Here is a 15,667-nt window from a genome sequence, read left to right on the forward strand (position 1 = left end):
CATCATTTTGGAGGATAGAAGGAATTCTCCCTTTCCTGCCACACACACAGATGCTGTACTTCTGGATCCTGCTGATAGCATACGCTCCTGAGGCATTTTCTGTTATCATCACAGAATGCAGACATGCTATGCCAGCCTTCTCTAGTATTCCCAATTTCCTATAACCACCACAGGGTTCCACACACTTTATCTGCTTTAAATCTTCAAATGCAGTTTACTAATTTGGGGAACTGAAAGAAATGTACTTAATTCAAAGGAGGTTTATGAGTTTTTACAGAGAAGACTCCTGTGAATAGAGCAAGAAAAAGATGTTTATATTTTTTTTCTCAGCTGTCCCCCTCAAATCTTGAATTCCCACTAGAACGGCTGGAATATGCCCAGGACAAAACCCCTATTACTATTCAAGCCCACTCCCACCTGTGACCACAACAAGACTTAAAGTTTTCTGCAGCAAATGCAGGTGGCAGCTGACACAGATCCAATGCAGTCCTGTTTCGAGCTCACCATCTGTTTTTTCTATTGATGAGACAGATTTTTAATATAAAGGAGTGAGTCCAGTCCCTAAAGATTACATGGAGCAGGAAGAGAGCTTCCCAGGTTCCTGACAACATTTTGAGTCCATGCATCACTTTCTTACTGTTTGTGCAACCAGAAGGGTCTGGCAACAGGACTAGTGATACCTATAAGGTGAAGCACATTTGTATTTGCAGAACTAGAGGCAAAATGTGTAGTTATAAAACATTGAAAAGGCATCATATTTTTAAAGCAAGTGTCCACTGAACCACATTTAACCTCATTATCATCCATATAATATACATCACTTTGGCTGTGGAAGAAGATGCACTGGTCCTGCGGGATTCAGCCATTCTTTTTCAATTAGCAACTAGTTCTTTTAGGGGCCACAGGGAGAGTCATGAAACATAAGGAGGAAAACAACTCTCCTATTCAGAGAAAGAAACAGCACAAAGGTATGAAAAATACTCTGACTTTGTGAGTGGCTTTGATTAAAGCAAGAAAGAAACCCCGAACAGAAAGGCCAAGGCAGGGCTATCAAGTGACAGATGATAGAAATGTGGGAGAGAGGACCCAGAACACGTCATTAGATCAGCTGCTACTGTACACTGACATTGGTGTAAATCACTACAGCACAGCAAATTTTACCATGATATCTACAAGAACAATTCCAAATTCAATATTAAAACTGCACAGCACCACTAATCTCAGACCCCTGCAGCTGCATTGGGTTTTGACAGGGTTGTATGGATGTAAGCGTAGGGGATGAGTATGTATTACTTTCTGTTCCCAGCTGTGCTGTTGTTACAGCCCCAAGACCTGCCAGCTTAGTCGACCCTTCGGTGTATCGTTTCAGCTGTAAATGCTCCTGGATTAATCTCTTTCTTCAGAAAGTGTTTAGGGAGTGACAGCCAAAAGCTGGAGTAGAATCAGAAAAAACTTGTACCCTCATCCAAGTGTGAAGTGTGGCATCTCTCTAAATTTGGAAGCCCCCATGTTCCTACGTATTACTTCTGAATTTTGCCAAAAATAAAAGCAGAATTTACAAACATTTTCTAATTGTAAAGAGTTTTATTAAGCATTGTGCAGTATCCAGTAAATCATGAACTTCATCAACTGACACTATAGGTAGCTACAATAGCTGTAAACTCACAATGGAAAAAAATACAAATTAAAGCCTAGTAGTTATTAAATTCTATTTTAGGAAAGATTTTTTCTGAAAAAAATGTTTCCTGTTACTCTGATTAAATCCATTTATTCACTGTAATGTGAACAGCACTTGAAGCTCCATTATTTACTGTGATCATAGCTGACACTTTCACATTAGTTTATACAGATTTAGCATTATTCTTAACTTGATTTTCCAAACGGGCTTTCAGAGTACACATCATTACTAAGGATTTTATTATGCATAGCCACATGAAAATTATTTTTCAATATTTTCCATTATCTCATCGAACCTTCTAGAAGAATGTCAGCTGTCATCCTGTATTCTGAAAACTAAACTCAGACTTTACATTGGTTTTTGTAACATACACAAATAATACAAAATGGAATCAGGTTTTCCCCAGTTTGCTAAGAATAGGTGTCTATTATTGACCTCTTAGGCTGGGCACCAGCATAAAGACATGATATCAGCAAGGAGACACAACAAAACTGTGTTTCCTCTTTTTCACCTGCCCTCAAAAGATGTACTCAGGAATCAGTAGAGCTAACCCTTCCAATGGATAATAACAAAGCACCCCATATCCCAAGGACTTTCTATTCAGTGGCTGAGGAACACATTTGCTGGAGCTCATCAATATCTCGCAACAGAATAACATCCAGCCTCAAGTCCAGTGAGTGTGCCTGTGAGACGGACAGGGAGTTACTTAAGCCTGAGTCAAAGCATCTTAACATGAATATATAGTGTTTATACAGGTTTCCAGTTCGCTTACTAAAGTTTCGTTGAGTCAGTATGGCAACCGCTGTAGGAAACTGAGTCAGGGGTCAGCAATCAGAGCTGAATCCACCCTTGGCATACTAAGAGTGTATTGACCAGCAAGTTAGACAGATCAGCAAATTTTAGGGCAACAGCCAAGAGTTAACTACTGAAGTTCTGGGCCAAAAATATCCCGCTGGTAAAGGAGACACTGGTGCTGCCCAGGAGTAGGTTTAGGCTGATTCTTCACTGAGGTCACTGTATATTTGGTACACGTTTAGTTCTGCAAGAAGAGCTTTCCCTGTATGATCCACAAGTCTTGAAGACAATTGGTAATTTTATCTTTATGACTCAGACTTGATTTAAAATAAGATCTATTTAGTTAATTTTCCTAGCCATTCAAGATAAACTTTATCACCTTTACATCATCACTATGTTTTGAAGTAGTGAACATAAGGTTTTGGAGCTGCTGGCTGAAGACCCAAACAGCTACGTGCTGATAGGAGAAAGGGTGTAGGCTGCAATTCCAGCTTATTCTGTCAATGCTAAGAATAGTCTTTAATGGCCACACCTCTGCCATCCGTATTTCTGTTTATTGGACTCTGCCCATCTTGCTACAGGGGGCAAGAAGACTTACCAAAGTTGGAATGTCTGTTTCTGTCATACCACCAGTTACAGTTTAAAACAAAAACAAAAATAAAACCAAAACCAAACAAACAAACAAACAAACCTACCACCACTGATTTCGGCAAAACTACTGATTTCATATAAACAGGTTTTGTGACTTTTGGTACCAAGTCCCTGTTTCCACGGTATTTCAGTATACTGTTAATTCTAAATAAGACGGGACCTTTAGAGACCTGCTGTAACACCTTGCTCGAAGCAAGGCCAACTTTGGAGACAGATCTAGCTCAGAAGTTAAAACAAGACAGAGCTTTGCCCAGACAACTCTTGGGTATCTCCAAGGAAGAACCTGGCCAGCGGGTCAAGCCAAGTCATCATTTTCCTCTTATTCAGCACCAGCGCAACTGCATCGGAGTACTGAATTCAGCATTGTGGGCTCCCCAGTTAAAGAAGGACACTGACAAACTGGAGACAGAAGAACATAGTTTCTTCAAACAGTAGCAACTGTTTTCCTTCCATACCAAATGAAACCAGTATCAATTTATGAGCAACCTAGTAGAAACTGTAGCTTTTATTACCATTAGAAAACATTGGTCCTTAAGCTTCCGGAGAATAATTATGGCTTAGGGCCAGAGGTATACTTGCCATTTCTGATAGGTAGTTTCTGGCTATCCCATTCCAAAATGTGATTTATCTATTAAATTTACACTCAAAAAAAAGCCATTGGATTTTAAAGCTGATGATCTTAAACAACTATACATCTTGCCTTCCATATTGACTTTTGCTCCCAAATCCTGACCACATTTGACTATTTAGAGCTTCTTGGTTGCAACTTTTAAGTAACTACTGACTTGTCAGCCTCACCTCTGCGCCTGGGAAGATCATGGAAGAGATCCTCCTAGACGCTGTGCTAAAGCACATGGAGGACGAGAAGGTGATTAACGGCAGACAGCATGGCTTCACCAAGGGCAAGTCCTGACCAACCTCGTGGCTTTCTATGATGGGTAACTGCAGCAGTGGACACGGGTAAACCGATGGATGTGATCCATCTAGACTTCTGCAAAGCCTTTGACACAGTCCTGCACAACATCCTTATCTCTAAATTGGAGAGATATGGATTCAATGGGTGGATGGAAAGGTGGATAAGAAACTCGTTGGATGGTCGTATTCAGAGACTAGTGGTCAATGGCTCCGAGTCCAGATGGAGATCTGTGACAAGTGGTGTCCCTCAGGGGTCTGTACTGGGACCAGTGATGTTTAATACCTTTATCAATGATATTGACAGCAAGATTGAGTGCACCCTCAGCAAGTTTGCAGATGACACAGAGCTGAGTGGTGTAGTTGCCACACCGGAAGGACAGGATGTCATCCAGAGGGACCTGGACAAGCTGGAGAAGGGGGGCTTTGAGAACCTCATGAGGTTCAACAAGGCCAAGTGCAAGGTCCTGCACTTTGGGTCAGCGCAATCCGTGGTTTCAGTACACAATGGGGAATGATGTGCTTGAGAGTAGCCCTTCAGAGAAGGACTTGGGGGTGCTGGTCGATGAGAAGCTCAACGTGAGCCGGCAATGTGCGCTCGCAGCCCAGAAGGCCAACCGTATCCTGGGCTGCATCAAAAAAAGTGTGGCCAGCAGGTCGAGGTAAGTGATTCTGCTCCTCTATTCCTCTCTTGTGAAACCTCATCTGGAGTATTGTGTCCAGTTCTGGAATCCTCAATGTAAGAAGGATATGGAGCTATTGGGACGGGTCCACAGGAGGGCTACAAAGATGATCGGAGGGCTGGAGCACCTTCCCTGCGAGAACAGGCTGAGAGAGTTGGGCCTGTTCAGCCTGGAGAAGAGAAGGCTCTGAGGAGATCGTATAGCGACCTTCCAGTACGTGAAGGGGGCCTACAGGAAAGCTTGAGAGGGGCTATTTGTAAAGGCTTGTAGGGATAGGATTAGGGGGAATGGGTATTTATTGGAGAGGGGCAGATTGAGACTGGACGTTAGGAGGAATTTCTTCACCATGAGAGTGCTGAGACACTGGAACAGGTTGCCCAGTTTATGGCTACCCTATCCCTGGAGGTGTTCAAGGCCAGGTTAGATGGGGCCTTGGGCAACTTGCTTTAGTGGGATGTCCCTGCCCATGGCAGGAGGGTTGGAACTAGATGATCTCTAAGGTCCCTTCCAACCCAAACTGTACTTTGATACTATGATACATGAATTCCTTTTATAAAAATGCAGCATGGGACATACAATTTGTTTCAGTGTCACAGTCCCCTTTCCAATGTCACAGAGAACTCTCACCATGACTAACTTGTATCTGCGTCAAGGGGACTTTCATAGACATTAAAGGAAACAAATCAGCCTTAAGCAATGCTCTTGTTCAACACATGGTGTTTTTATTCATTTCTGCACACCTTCAAATTTCTGCGTTGGCAAATGCAATTTATGTGCAACAGTCCCTGCTTCTTCCTCAACATACTAACACTCAGGTACTCACAGAATTAAAAGCTGTGTGTACCAAACATCAGTTACATTAGATTCAACACAATATACATTTTAGTTTGGAATCTTTAGTTTTTTTAACATCCTCTGTGTGAAAAAAAAATAGTACAATAAGCATCACTTAAGCATCTACAAATATACGCAGTACACAGCAGTAGCTGTAGCGGCCCGTGCGTCAGGATGGCCGAGCGGTCTAAGGCGCTGCGTTCAGGTCGCAGTCTCCCCTGGAGGCGTGGGTTCGAATCCCACTCCTGACAGCTCCCTTTTGGGGCTCAGGGTTCAATTCTACAGCCAGTCCTCTTCAAGATAGTCACCAACAATCTGGATGCAGGATTTGTGTGCATCATTACCAAGGTTACTGTCTTGTTCCCTACCCCAGAACAAGAGGCCTTGCAGCAGAATCCAGATAGATTGGAGCACCACACAATGATTAATGGGATCAAATTCAACAAATCCAAATGCTGGATTCTGCACCTACAGTACCATAAGGCCGGGTACAAGTATAAACTGGGAGAGGCTGGAGAGCAGCCCTGCAGAAAGGGTCTGGGGACACCGGGGGGGGGGTGGTTGATGGTGGGCTCAGCAGGAATCAGCCGTGCCCTGTGGCAGCCAAGAGGGCAGACCGCATCCTTGGCGTCAAACACAGCATAACCAGCTGGTCAGGAAAGGTGACACTGTATTCGGTGTTGGTGCAGCCTCACCTTGAGTATATGGTGTGCAGTTCTGGGCCCCACAATTTAAGAACAGTGTGGGAGTCCTTGAAGCATCCAGAGCAGGGTGACAGAACTGGTGGCAGGGCTGGAAGCAGTGTCCTCTGAGGACTTGGGGCTTATCTACTGTGGAGAAAAGGGGGCTGAGAAAAGGGGTGACCTCATGGCTCTCTACAGCTCCCTGAGGAGGGGAAGTGGAGAAGGAGGTGCTCATCTCTTCTCCCTGGCATCCAGGGATAGGATGCATGGGAATGGTTCAAAGCTGCATCAGGGAAGGTTCAGACCTTACGTTAAGAAGCGTTTCTCTACCAACAGGGGGGTCGAACACTGGAACTGGCTTCCTGGAGAGCTGATCAATGGCCCAAGAGGGGCATTTCAGAGGCATCTGAGCAATGCCCTTAGTAGCACGCTATAAGTTTTTTGGTCAGACCTGAAGGGTTCAGGCAGTTTTACTAGATGGTTTGCTTCCTCCACAGCACCGTGCCTGCACTAGCACTGCATCTTCCCTGCACTGCTGTGGTGCTGGATCTCAGGCACTATGTCTCACTGGCTAGCAAGCTGGTCATCTGCTGTTTTGGGGGGTGGGACCTACCTGCCAGGCAATCACCTGGAAAGCTCTGCCACCTCCTCAAGTGACAAAAGCAAGGGAATAAGTGGAGCAGAGCATGAGAAAGGGAAGCCAGAACCTCCATCTCTTCTTCTTTTGCTACAGATGAACCGTTATTTTGGCTTCAGATGTTTCCTAAAACTTCCATCTCAAAACTAGTGGTTTTTTCTTTTTCTTTTTCCTATTTTTACGTGCTCTGCCAAATATTTTGAATACTGCCTTATGTTCTTGTTTGTTAAAATTCAAAACCTTTTCAAAAGCACAAATGAATCAGTAAAGGAATTAAATTTTTGTGCTACATATTTAAAGTTAAGTACACATTAGGTGATATTCTGGAATACAAAGTATTTCTGAAAAACAGGCTGCACAGGAGTTGCTGGACCTATGAAACAAGAGCAAGGTCACAGGACTCACAGAGCCACAGTTTAAAAAGTCTGCAGCCATGAGCTCTGCATAGTTTGTAGTTAACAGCATTTCTCTTCTGGTGACACACTGTAACGGGTGAATCAGGTATGAACGTGAGACTTCATTTCGATCTTCAACATAAGTACACAATAAACCAAAATATTCTGCCAAGTCAACTTCTCCGTATTCACAGACTATAATAATGGACCAAAAAAAGAGGGAGTGGGAGGGTTAAATCCAAGGCCACCATAAACAACGAAGACCAAAGGGTTTCATCAAGAAATCCCTGTAGAAAGTTCAGTACCATGTTCTTTATATCACTTATCCTGAATTTAAGGCCTGCACAGAACAAAAAAACCCGCCAAATCCTTCATAAATATTATGTAGTTTATAATCATTATTCAGAATACGCACCAAACCATGGCAAAGCACATATTAATTGATACTATTGATTTCTGTGAAGACAATCCCTTCCTATAAATTGGCTTTCAGAAACTTTCACAAGACGGACCAGACGGAATCTAGGAAGCATATGAGGGAAAGAAGAATTATTTTTAAAAAAATATCTGATTATCAGTATGCATGCTAGCTACTTCATAATCACAGGCCAACATCTGCACTCCTTCAGATACCAGCTGTTTATTGAAGATAGGTTCAAACTCTTCACTTTATTATGTTCAGCTCTCTAGTTAATGTAAAATCAAAATAATCATATTACCTAGACAAGATGTCCAGACTTAAATAAATTCCATTATTAAAAGGAGCACATGGCTGAGTTTCTCTGAGGTGGAACCTGCATACATCTCAGCCATTGTCACAAGGAATGAGACCAAACTCTCAACATCGCATATGCTGCAAATATTCCCTGTGAGAAAATGCCACAAGGCAAGAAGTACAGAACCACAAGGAGCTTAGAAATCTTTTATCTCTCTGTAGTGGTGCACAAGGGAATACTTCTGGTAAATAATATACAGAGAATGACTTTTTTTTTTTTAAAGAAAGGGACTACACACTTTTTCAAACATATATATTTCAGGATGCAAAGGCAAACAGGAGGTAAAAGCCACAGAAGCATGTTGTGCTTTACCAAAGGAGCCATTTTCTTTCAGCAAGCCAATAAATACAATCTCTCAACTAACAAGGAATAAGGATTCCCTTGCTCCTGTGCAGCAGCTGCAGGCAGAGCTGTACCAGTGAGCAGAGCCCTTACTGATCAGAAGAGGAAAGAACAGAAGCAGACCCCACATCCTATGTGAAATCTCCCTGAAGGGGTTTCAGGGAAATACATCATTTTATTTATGAGCTAACCAAGCTTCTTCCATGATCACTGGTGCACCACCATGCATGAGAACATACTGCCACATAGCACTCTTTCCTTCATACAAAATTTTCTCCAGCAAACTAATGGCTATCATCAAACTTTTCTCATCTTGATTTTATGAATGTTACCCATGGACTAGAGGAGAATACTGCAAGGCAAAGACCACCTCATTATATGCTTATCACAAAGCATAATAGATACCCAGATCTGATCAGTGCTTATCACTCAGCATGAGTGACTGAATGACAGAAATGGATGGAACCTGCTTCCAGTATTTCTCCCCTGACACCAAATTCACACATCATTTTGAAAAGAATTAGATGAAGTTCAGCCAAGTATACACTAAGTAGGTGGACACTGAGGAAGTTTTGAGATATCTCATTACTTCTACTGCTCATTAGTGGATAGGACAGTACATTTCCAACACTTCCTGATCTTCAAAGATTATTTTTTTTAAAACATAAGTAAAAGGAATAATCAGGATTCTATGGCTCACCTGCTCGCTTTGTCATTGAAACAAGCCTACATTGGCAGTTCAAAGTATATCTGAATTTGCGTTTATCTTACTGAGAAACAACCCATTACCAGCAGCTAATGATCATACCTTAATGAATGTACCTTGAAAGGAATCTACCTGGAGCTCCATGCTGTTCACAGTTATTAAAACATGAAAGCTGGACTAACTGAGCCGAGGACATTGATGGCTAACTCTGATGTCAATTAAATGCCAGCTTTATGAACTGGAATCAATTCAAACAATTCAAGTCTATCCTTATATTAAAGATGATGCATGCCAAAGCTCTTGCTCAGTGCAGGGGTCCTGGATCTCTACTGGCATAAGCTACTCTGCAGAGGGGCAGGCTCAAGGGATAACTTTGGCATGAAAAAACACAGGTGCCTGGAAAGTGGAAAATAACACATAGCTGCTTCTGATAGCAGAGAGATACTTGCGATAGCACAGGCAGAAAGCTACCTGCTGCAAGCCAAGCTTGCACATGGATCTCCTAAGGACAGACACCATCACAACATGGGGCAGCCCGTTACTCTTTCTGGTGCTAGTGCTTTTTGTAAGACATGCAAATGGTTGGGAAAAAAAAAAAGAGTATTCATTTATAGATATGCCGGTCCTGAAGCCCAAGTCTTGCTCCACTTGCAAAAGTCACATTCCTCTTTTGAAAGGTAATACTGTGTTTTTACTGTGGGTCAATCCACGGGGATAAAGACCCTACCGCTGTACGGCTGGATCAGGGTTGTGACCACCTCAGGAACCTGAACATATATAAGACTATGGGACCTGAAGAGAAAACAGATAGAAAAGAAAAGTCCTGCCTGACCAACCTCGTGGCTTTCTATGGTGGGGTAACCACATCAGTGGACTGGGGAAAAGCCATAGATGCCATCTATCGGGAGTTTTGTAAAGCTTTTGACATGGTCCCCCACAACATCCTTCTCTCTAAATTGGAGAGATATGGATTTGATGGGTGGGCTGGTCGGTGGATAAGGAATTGGTTGGAGGGTTGCATTCAGAGAGTAGTGGTCAATGGCTCCATGTCCAGATGGAGATCTGTGACAAGTGGTGTCCCTCAGGGGTCCGTACTGGAACCAGTCCTGTTTAATATCTTCATCAATTGTATAGACAGCGAGATCGAGTGCACCCTCAGCAAGTTTGCAGATGACACCAAGCTGAGTGGTGCAGTTGTCACACCAGAAGGACAGGATGTCATTCAGACAGACCTGAACAAGCTGGAGAAGTGGGCCTCTGAGAACCTCTTGAGAACCAAGTGCAAGGTCCTACACCTGGAGCAATCCATGGTTTCAGTATAGGATGTGGGATGATGTGATTGAGAGCAGCCCTGCAGAGAAGGACTTGGGGCTGCTGACTGATGAGAAGTTCAACGTGAGCCGGCAATGCGTGCTTGCAGCCCAAAGGGCCAACCGTATCCTGGGCTGCATCAAGACAAGTGTGGCCAGAAGGTCAAGGGAGTGGATTCTCCCCCTCTGCTCTGCTCTCATGAGACTCCACCTGGAGTGTTGTGCTCAGTTCTGGAATGCCCAACTTAAGAAGCATATAGAACTGTTGGAATGTGTCCAGAGAAGGGCTATGAAGATGATCAGAGGGCTGTAGCACCTCTGCTATGAGGACAGGCTGAGAGAGTTGGGGTTGTTCAGCCTGGAGAAGAGAAGGCTCTGAGGAGACCTTATAGTGACCTTCCAGTACCTGAAGGGGCTACAAGAAATTTGGGAAGGGACTTTTTACAAGGGCATGTAGTAATAGAACAGGGGGGAATGGCTTTAAATGGGAGGGGGGAAGATTTAGATTAGACATTAGGAAGGAATTCTTCATGCTGAGGGTGATGAGGCACTGGAACAGATTACCCAGGGAAGTTGTGGATGACCCATCCCTGGAATCGTTCAAGGCCAGGTTGGATGGGGCCTTGAGCAGCCTGATCTAGGGAGGTGTCCGTGTCCATGACAGTTGGGTTGGAACCAGATAATCTTTAAGGTCCTTTCCAACACAAACTATTGTATGATTCTATGATTCTAACATATCCAAGAACAGCAGTGTCAGAAATCTGTATTCAGTACCCTGTGTGGAGTTTACTGAACAACAATAATAAAAAATACCTCTGCACTGGCATGTGCAATTTTGCTTGCCTCCATTTTTCTATGAGAAATAGTTTCCATGAGAGAATATTATAAACACCAACTGGAATATGACAAATAAACTGCAATGTGTACAAACCTGCCTCTTTATTTGACTGGTGTCAGTTAAGGTAAAATAAAAATTACAATCTCTACGCAAGGGAAGTTACGTAAGTAGCTGAGTGGGTTTAAAAACAAAACCCAGATCTCAAAGTTGCATTCACCTGTCAAACCAAATAAACTATCAGATGAAAGGGAGGCTAGGACTGAATTTGATTAAAGCCTCTCTCCCCACAAAGAGCACAGATTTAGACTTGCTGAAGTCTGCATATTTAAAATACACAATAATAAAGATGAGCTATTGAGTCATCAGCAATTATTTTAAAAAGCAAACTGTTTATTTATAAAGAAACTGACATCTATAAAACAAGACAAGAAGGACTCACAGCTGAAGAAGCAGCAGTCTTTGGGGTTTGGAGGTTTTATTTTTCTACTTTAATTTACTTCACGTCATCTCCATTTCTAACTTCAGAAGTATCACATTTGAAATCTTTCCTTTCTGGCTTCTCCTACTGTGGCCTTTAGAGCTTGTGGAAAACCTTTCACATACCTTAACAAGATGTCAACCATTAACGCGAAAGTCCTATCTATTAAACAAGTGAATCTAAATAAATGTTATTACACAAATCAAAGCCTCCCAAGTGCTCAGCAGTCAAACGTCACAAACATCAATTTGTTTAGCTCTTTGGATAACGTTGCATCCCCAACATCTGGAGTAAACACAGTTAAAATTAAGAGGAAGCTGTGCTGAATTTTGAAGAAAAGAGGTGAGCACAGGGCACCAGTCTGCCTTGCACTCTAGCTGCTGAGCCCCACCAACGCAGATGGATCAGGCTGGGGACACTGGCATTGGCCAGATTTCCAGCATCTCCACTCTGAATTACAATGCCCATAGGAGAAACATAGCTCAATGTCAGGACTCTTCTTGAGCTGCCCTGCATGGATCACAGGCGTAGCTGCACTGCTTTACCCTCCCTCTTAAATAACCTCTCCTCCATAATTAGACTTACTCCTTATCTGCAGTCTAGCCCAGTATCCTCTTAGCATACACAAGAACAGCCATGCTGGATCAGTCCAATGGTCAGCCTAGCTCAGCACCCACTGGGATGGTGGCCAAGATCAGCTCTAAGGGAGAAATCAATACAGAAAGTGTTAAACAGCAGGATAAAAAGCAGGACAAAGCTTCCCTACTCCTGGGAATTTGGTATTCAGAGGCTTCATAATGTAAAGGTATTTCTTTGTGTTTCACAGCCTGCAACAGACTACAGAGTAACTGAGGCTGGGGGGACCTCTGGAGATCCACCAGTCCATCCTTCTGCTCAGAGCCAGCTCAGCTGCAGCAGATAGTTCAGGACCATATCCAGTCAGGTTTTGATTATCACCCAGGAGGGAGCCCGCAAAACTTCACGCCAACCTGTTCCAGTGTTTGACCACCTTGACATTAAAAAAAGTTTCTTCTTAATATTCCTGACTTCTCAGCATTTACATGCTGCTGCAACAAATTCCAGAGCCCGACTATGCACTGCCTGAGGAGCCACACATAAGCCTGCTGTATGGGGTGGGGATTAGAATAAGGCCAATATTTTTCATGGTCCCCCGCCCTCTGCACGGGACCACTGCTGTAACTTAATATGAAGTGGTATCAAGCAAAGATCTTGAGATCACAGCATTCATTACTTTTACTGGAATACTTTAAGATACTACAATTTTCTGGGTTCTGGACTTTCACCATGTTGTCCATAAGGATTCCTCTCCTTCTTTGTCACCAGCAGTGGAGCCATCTAGCATTGCTCCATAATACCCAGAGAAAGAAGATAATTCTGTTTGCAACTAGTTTCTGATAATAAATGCCAAACTATTCCTCATCTCTCATATAAGAAAATGTCAGACAAAATGCAATCATTTGCCAAAAGGTAAATTACCTCTTGAAGGCATCTCCCATTCTTTGAGATATTCTCATAAATAGCTTTTTTGATTTTATGATGCATCTGTTTCATTTATTTCTCCCCTTTCCACGAGACTCCCCATCTGCTGTATACATCTGAAATGGCATCTGATAACTCATGCTAAGAAAACAGCCTTATCTATTCCAGTTTTCAGATCCACTTTTTCATAAACATCAGCAGGAATAGAGAAAGATATTAGGAAATCAGACCTAGAATTCTCTGGTCAGAAAACAACCTTGTCCCTGTTAAGTAACAAACAAAAAAAAATGGGGCTTTGGGGGTGAGAGAAGGTTTCATCTCACAGTATAGTTCACAGGAGAATATGCATTTAAAATAAGACGAATGGAAGGAGCTGACCAATCACTCAACATACAGAGGAACAAAAGAATTTGTCATTATAATTCTTAAGCCACAAGTGGTGTTCTTTTACTGTGTTTATTTAATGCAAATAGTATCTTAGAATTATATTAAAGATGGAAGACTAAATAGGGACTAAAGCTAAGACTGTGTTGTCATCCTCTCATCGAGTTTTGGATTAGCTTTTCAGAAAGTTCTGTTTCATCTGGAAGACAAGTTAAGTGAATAATAAAGCACTTTTTCTACCTTGATTGAAAGATGGATAAAAGGGTGGAAGTCATGCTGTACTGAGGCTATAAAAATATTACAGGGATTAAGGCAAATACCATATGACATTACAAGCCCTGTACAAATCTGGATTGGCCCTTTTGGCTTTACTGTAAGCCAGAGAGAACAATGAATCACACACCAAACATTATCCAAAATAAACCATGCGCAGTATTCAGTGGTAAATGAATTATCTCTGCTCCTCAGAACTGCTGTTTTCATAAAACTCCAACCCTCTACACAGTTTAAAGAGAACTGAGTGAGTTTTCTTCCTCATATAACTATGAGAACCAAGAAAGAGAGCTAAAATTCCCATGTAATAAGTTCCATTTAAACTGGTAGAATTTTAATATGGCTACCTAGTTATAAAAGATCTGCTATAAAGATTATACCTGTATTAACACTGAATTTTTGGTTGTTTATAAGCTTAGAAACTGTTACAGAAATGACAAATCAAAAATATTGGCTGTAGGCAAACCAGCTTCCAGTGTGTTCTGATAATTACAATTATGGAGCTTAATGAAATCCAGCATATTAGACTAGTTTCATAACCCCTACACCTCTAATTTGTACTACCATGACATCTTCCAACATCTATGAAGCAAATGGATTAGATCTATAGGCTTATTTTTAAGACTTTCCTTCCGACTGATTTTCTTGTACTTTCCAGCCATGTTTAAGAAAATATTTTCCAACTAATTGAAAGTCTTTTAGTGCTCTCAACAAATTATTCCTTAATGAGTCTGGAGCAGATTCTTTTCTCAAGTGCCTTTGATTTCTTCTCTGTGCACACAGATATACGCTTAATTAAAACGTTCCATCGAAGCGGCATTAGCTAGACACACAAGACATATCAAGTCACTCTTAGGCTTCCTGCCAGAAAGCCCGTAATGCTGATTATTCCCTTCATTTACTTTAAAGTGTCAGAAAAACAGCCAATTTATGACCACATAAATACGGAGTCAACAACCTACGACCACTATTTGCAGCAATACACCAGAGATGCAGCCATTCCATTGGTCCCATTCCTGCTGACTGGTTCACATTACTAAACATGGATCAGAACACATTTTGAGTGTCTTCTACAACACTGTAATAAAATATCTCACCAGTATGAGCGCTTAAAAAGGTTTCAGGGAGCAGTGTGAAAAAATCCACAAGTAGACAACAGGATTTGTGCAGTATCTACTATGGATGACTTTGAAAATTTAACCCTGGGGCTTTCTACATACAAGCAGGATGCAGACATATCACCTTGTGAAACGAGGTTTGTTTTTTACCAGGACATTGGGATTTTTGTTAGGAAATAAAGATACAGAGGGAAAGCCTTTTGCTCTGATATAATTATGATTGTGGGCAGGGATTACAAAAAAAGTTAAAAGGAGACATCTGAGAAATCATGTAATTGCCAGAAGCATTTGAAAGAGTTTGTAGGACACCACAGAAGGTCTCATTATGTGGTACCAGTTCTACTTTGGAAGGTTTCAGAGACATATCGGGCAACCAACCTCTGAGAGAAAATGTATTTCTGATCACAACAGTGTATCTATTCTTACATGTGAAAGATGCAGCGGAGTATAGAAGACGCTATTTATCTGTGTTAGGTGCCAACTGTGATATGTGTGCCTTTCATATTTAATCCGAAATTAAATTAGAGTGGTTTTAGACTGAGACTAGATTTCATGTGTGGCAGCACTGATAATTCTCTCACGTACAGCGTTTGTTTCCTAAAAATGAAAGAAATCTCATAAAGTTATTTTTACAGTCAGAATCCAACAGGACCAATTCTTTTAAGACTGGAAAC

The 15,667-nt window shown here is 42.0% G+C and overlaps 1 protein-coding gene and 1 non-coding gene across 6 annotated transcripts in view; one reads left to right on the forward strand and one right to left on the reverse strand.

Annotated features, from left to right (window-relative positions):
• The window catches only part of OXR1 (oxidation resistance 1), a 273,264-nt gene that overhangs the window by 209,693 nt on the left and 47,904 nt on the right, over nt 1–15,667 (reverse strand). The gene's annotated exons all lie outside the window — the stretch shown is intronic.
• On the forward strand, nt 5,722–5,804 carry TRNAL-CAG (transfer RNA leucine (anticodon CAG)). Its single transcript has one exon. It is a non-coding gene; the product is annotated as a tRNA-Leu (tRNA).

This window comes from Cuculus canorus, chromosome 2 (genome assembly GCF_017976375.1).
Source record: "Cuculus canorus isolate bCucCan1 chromosome 2, bCucCan1.pri, whole genome shotgun sequence".
In the NCBI taxonomy this organism is placed as follows: Eukaryota; Metazoa; Chordata; class Aves; order Cuculiformes; family Cuculidae; genus Cuculus; species Cuculus canorus.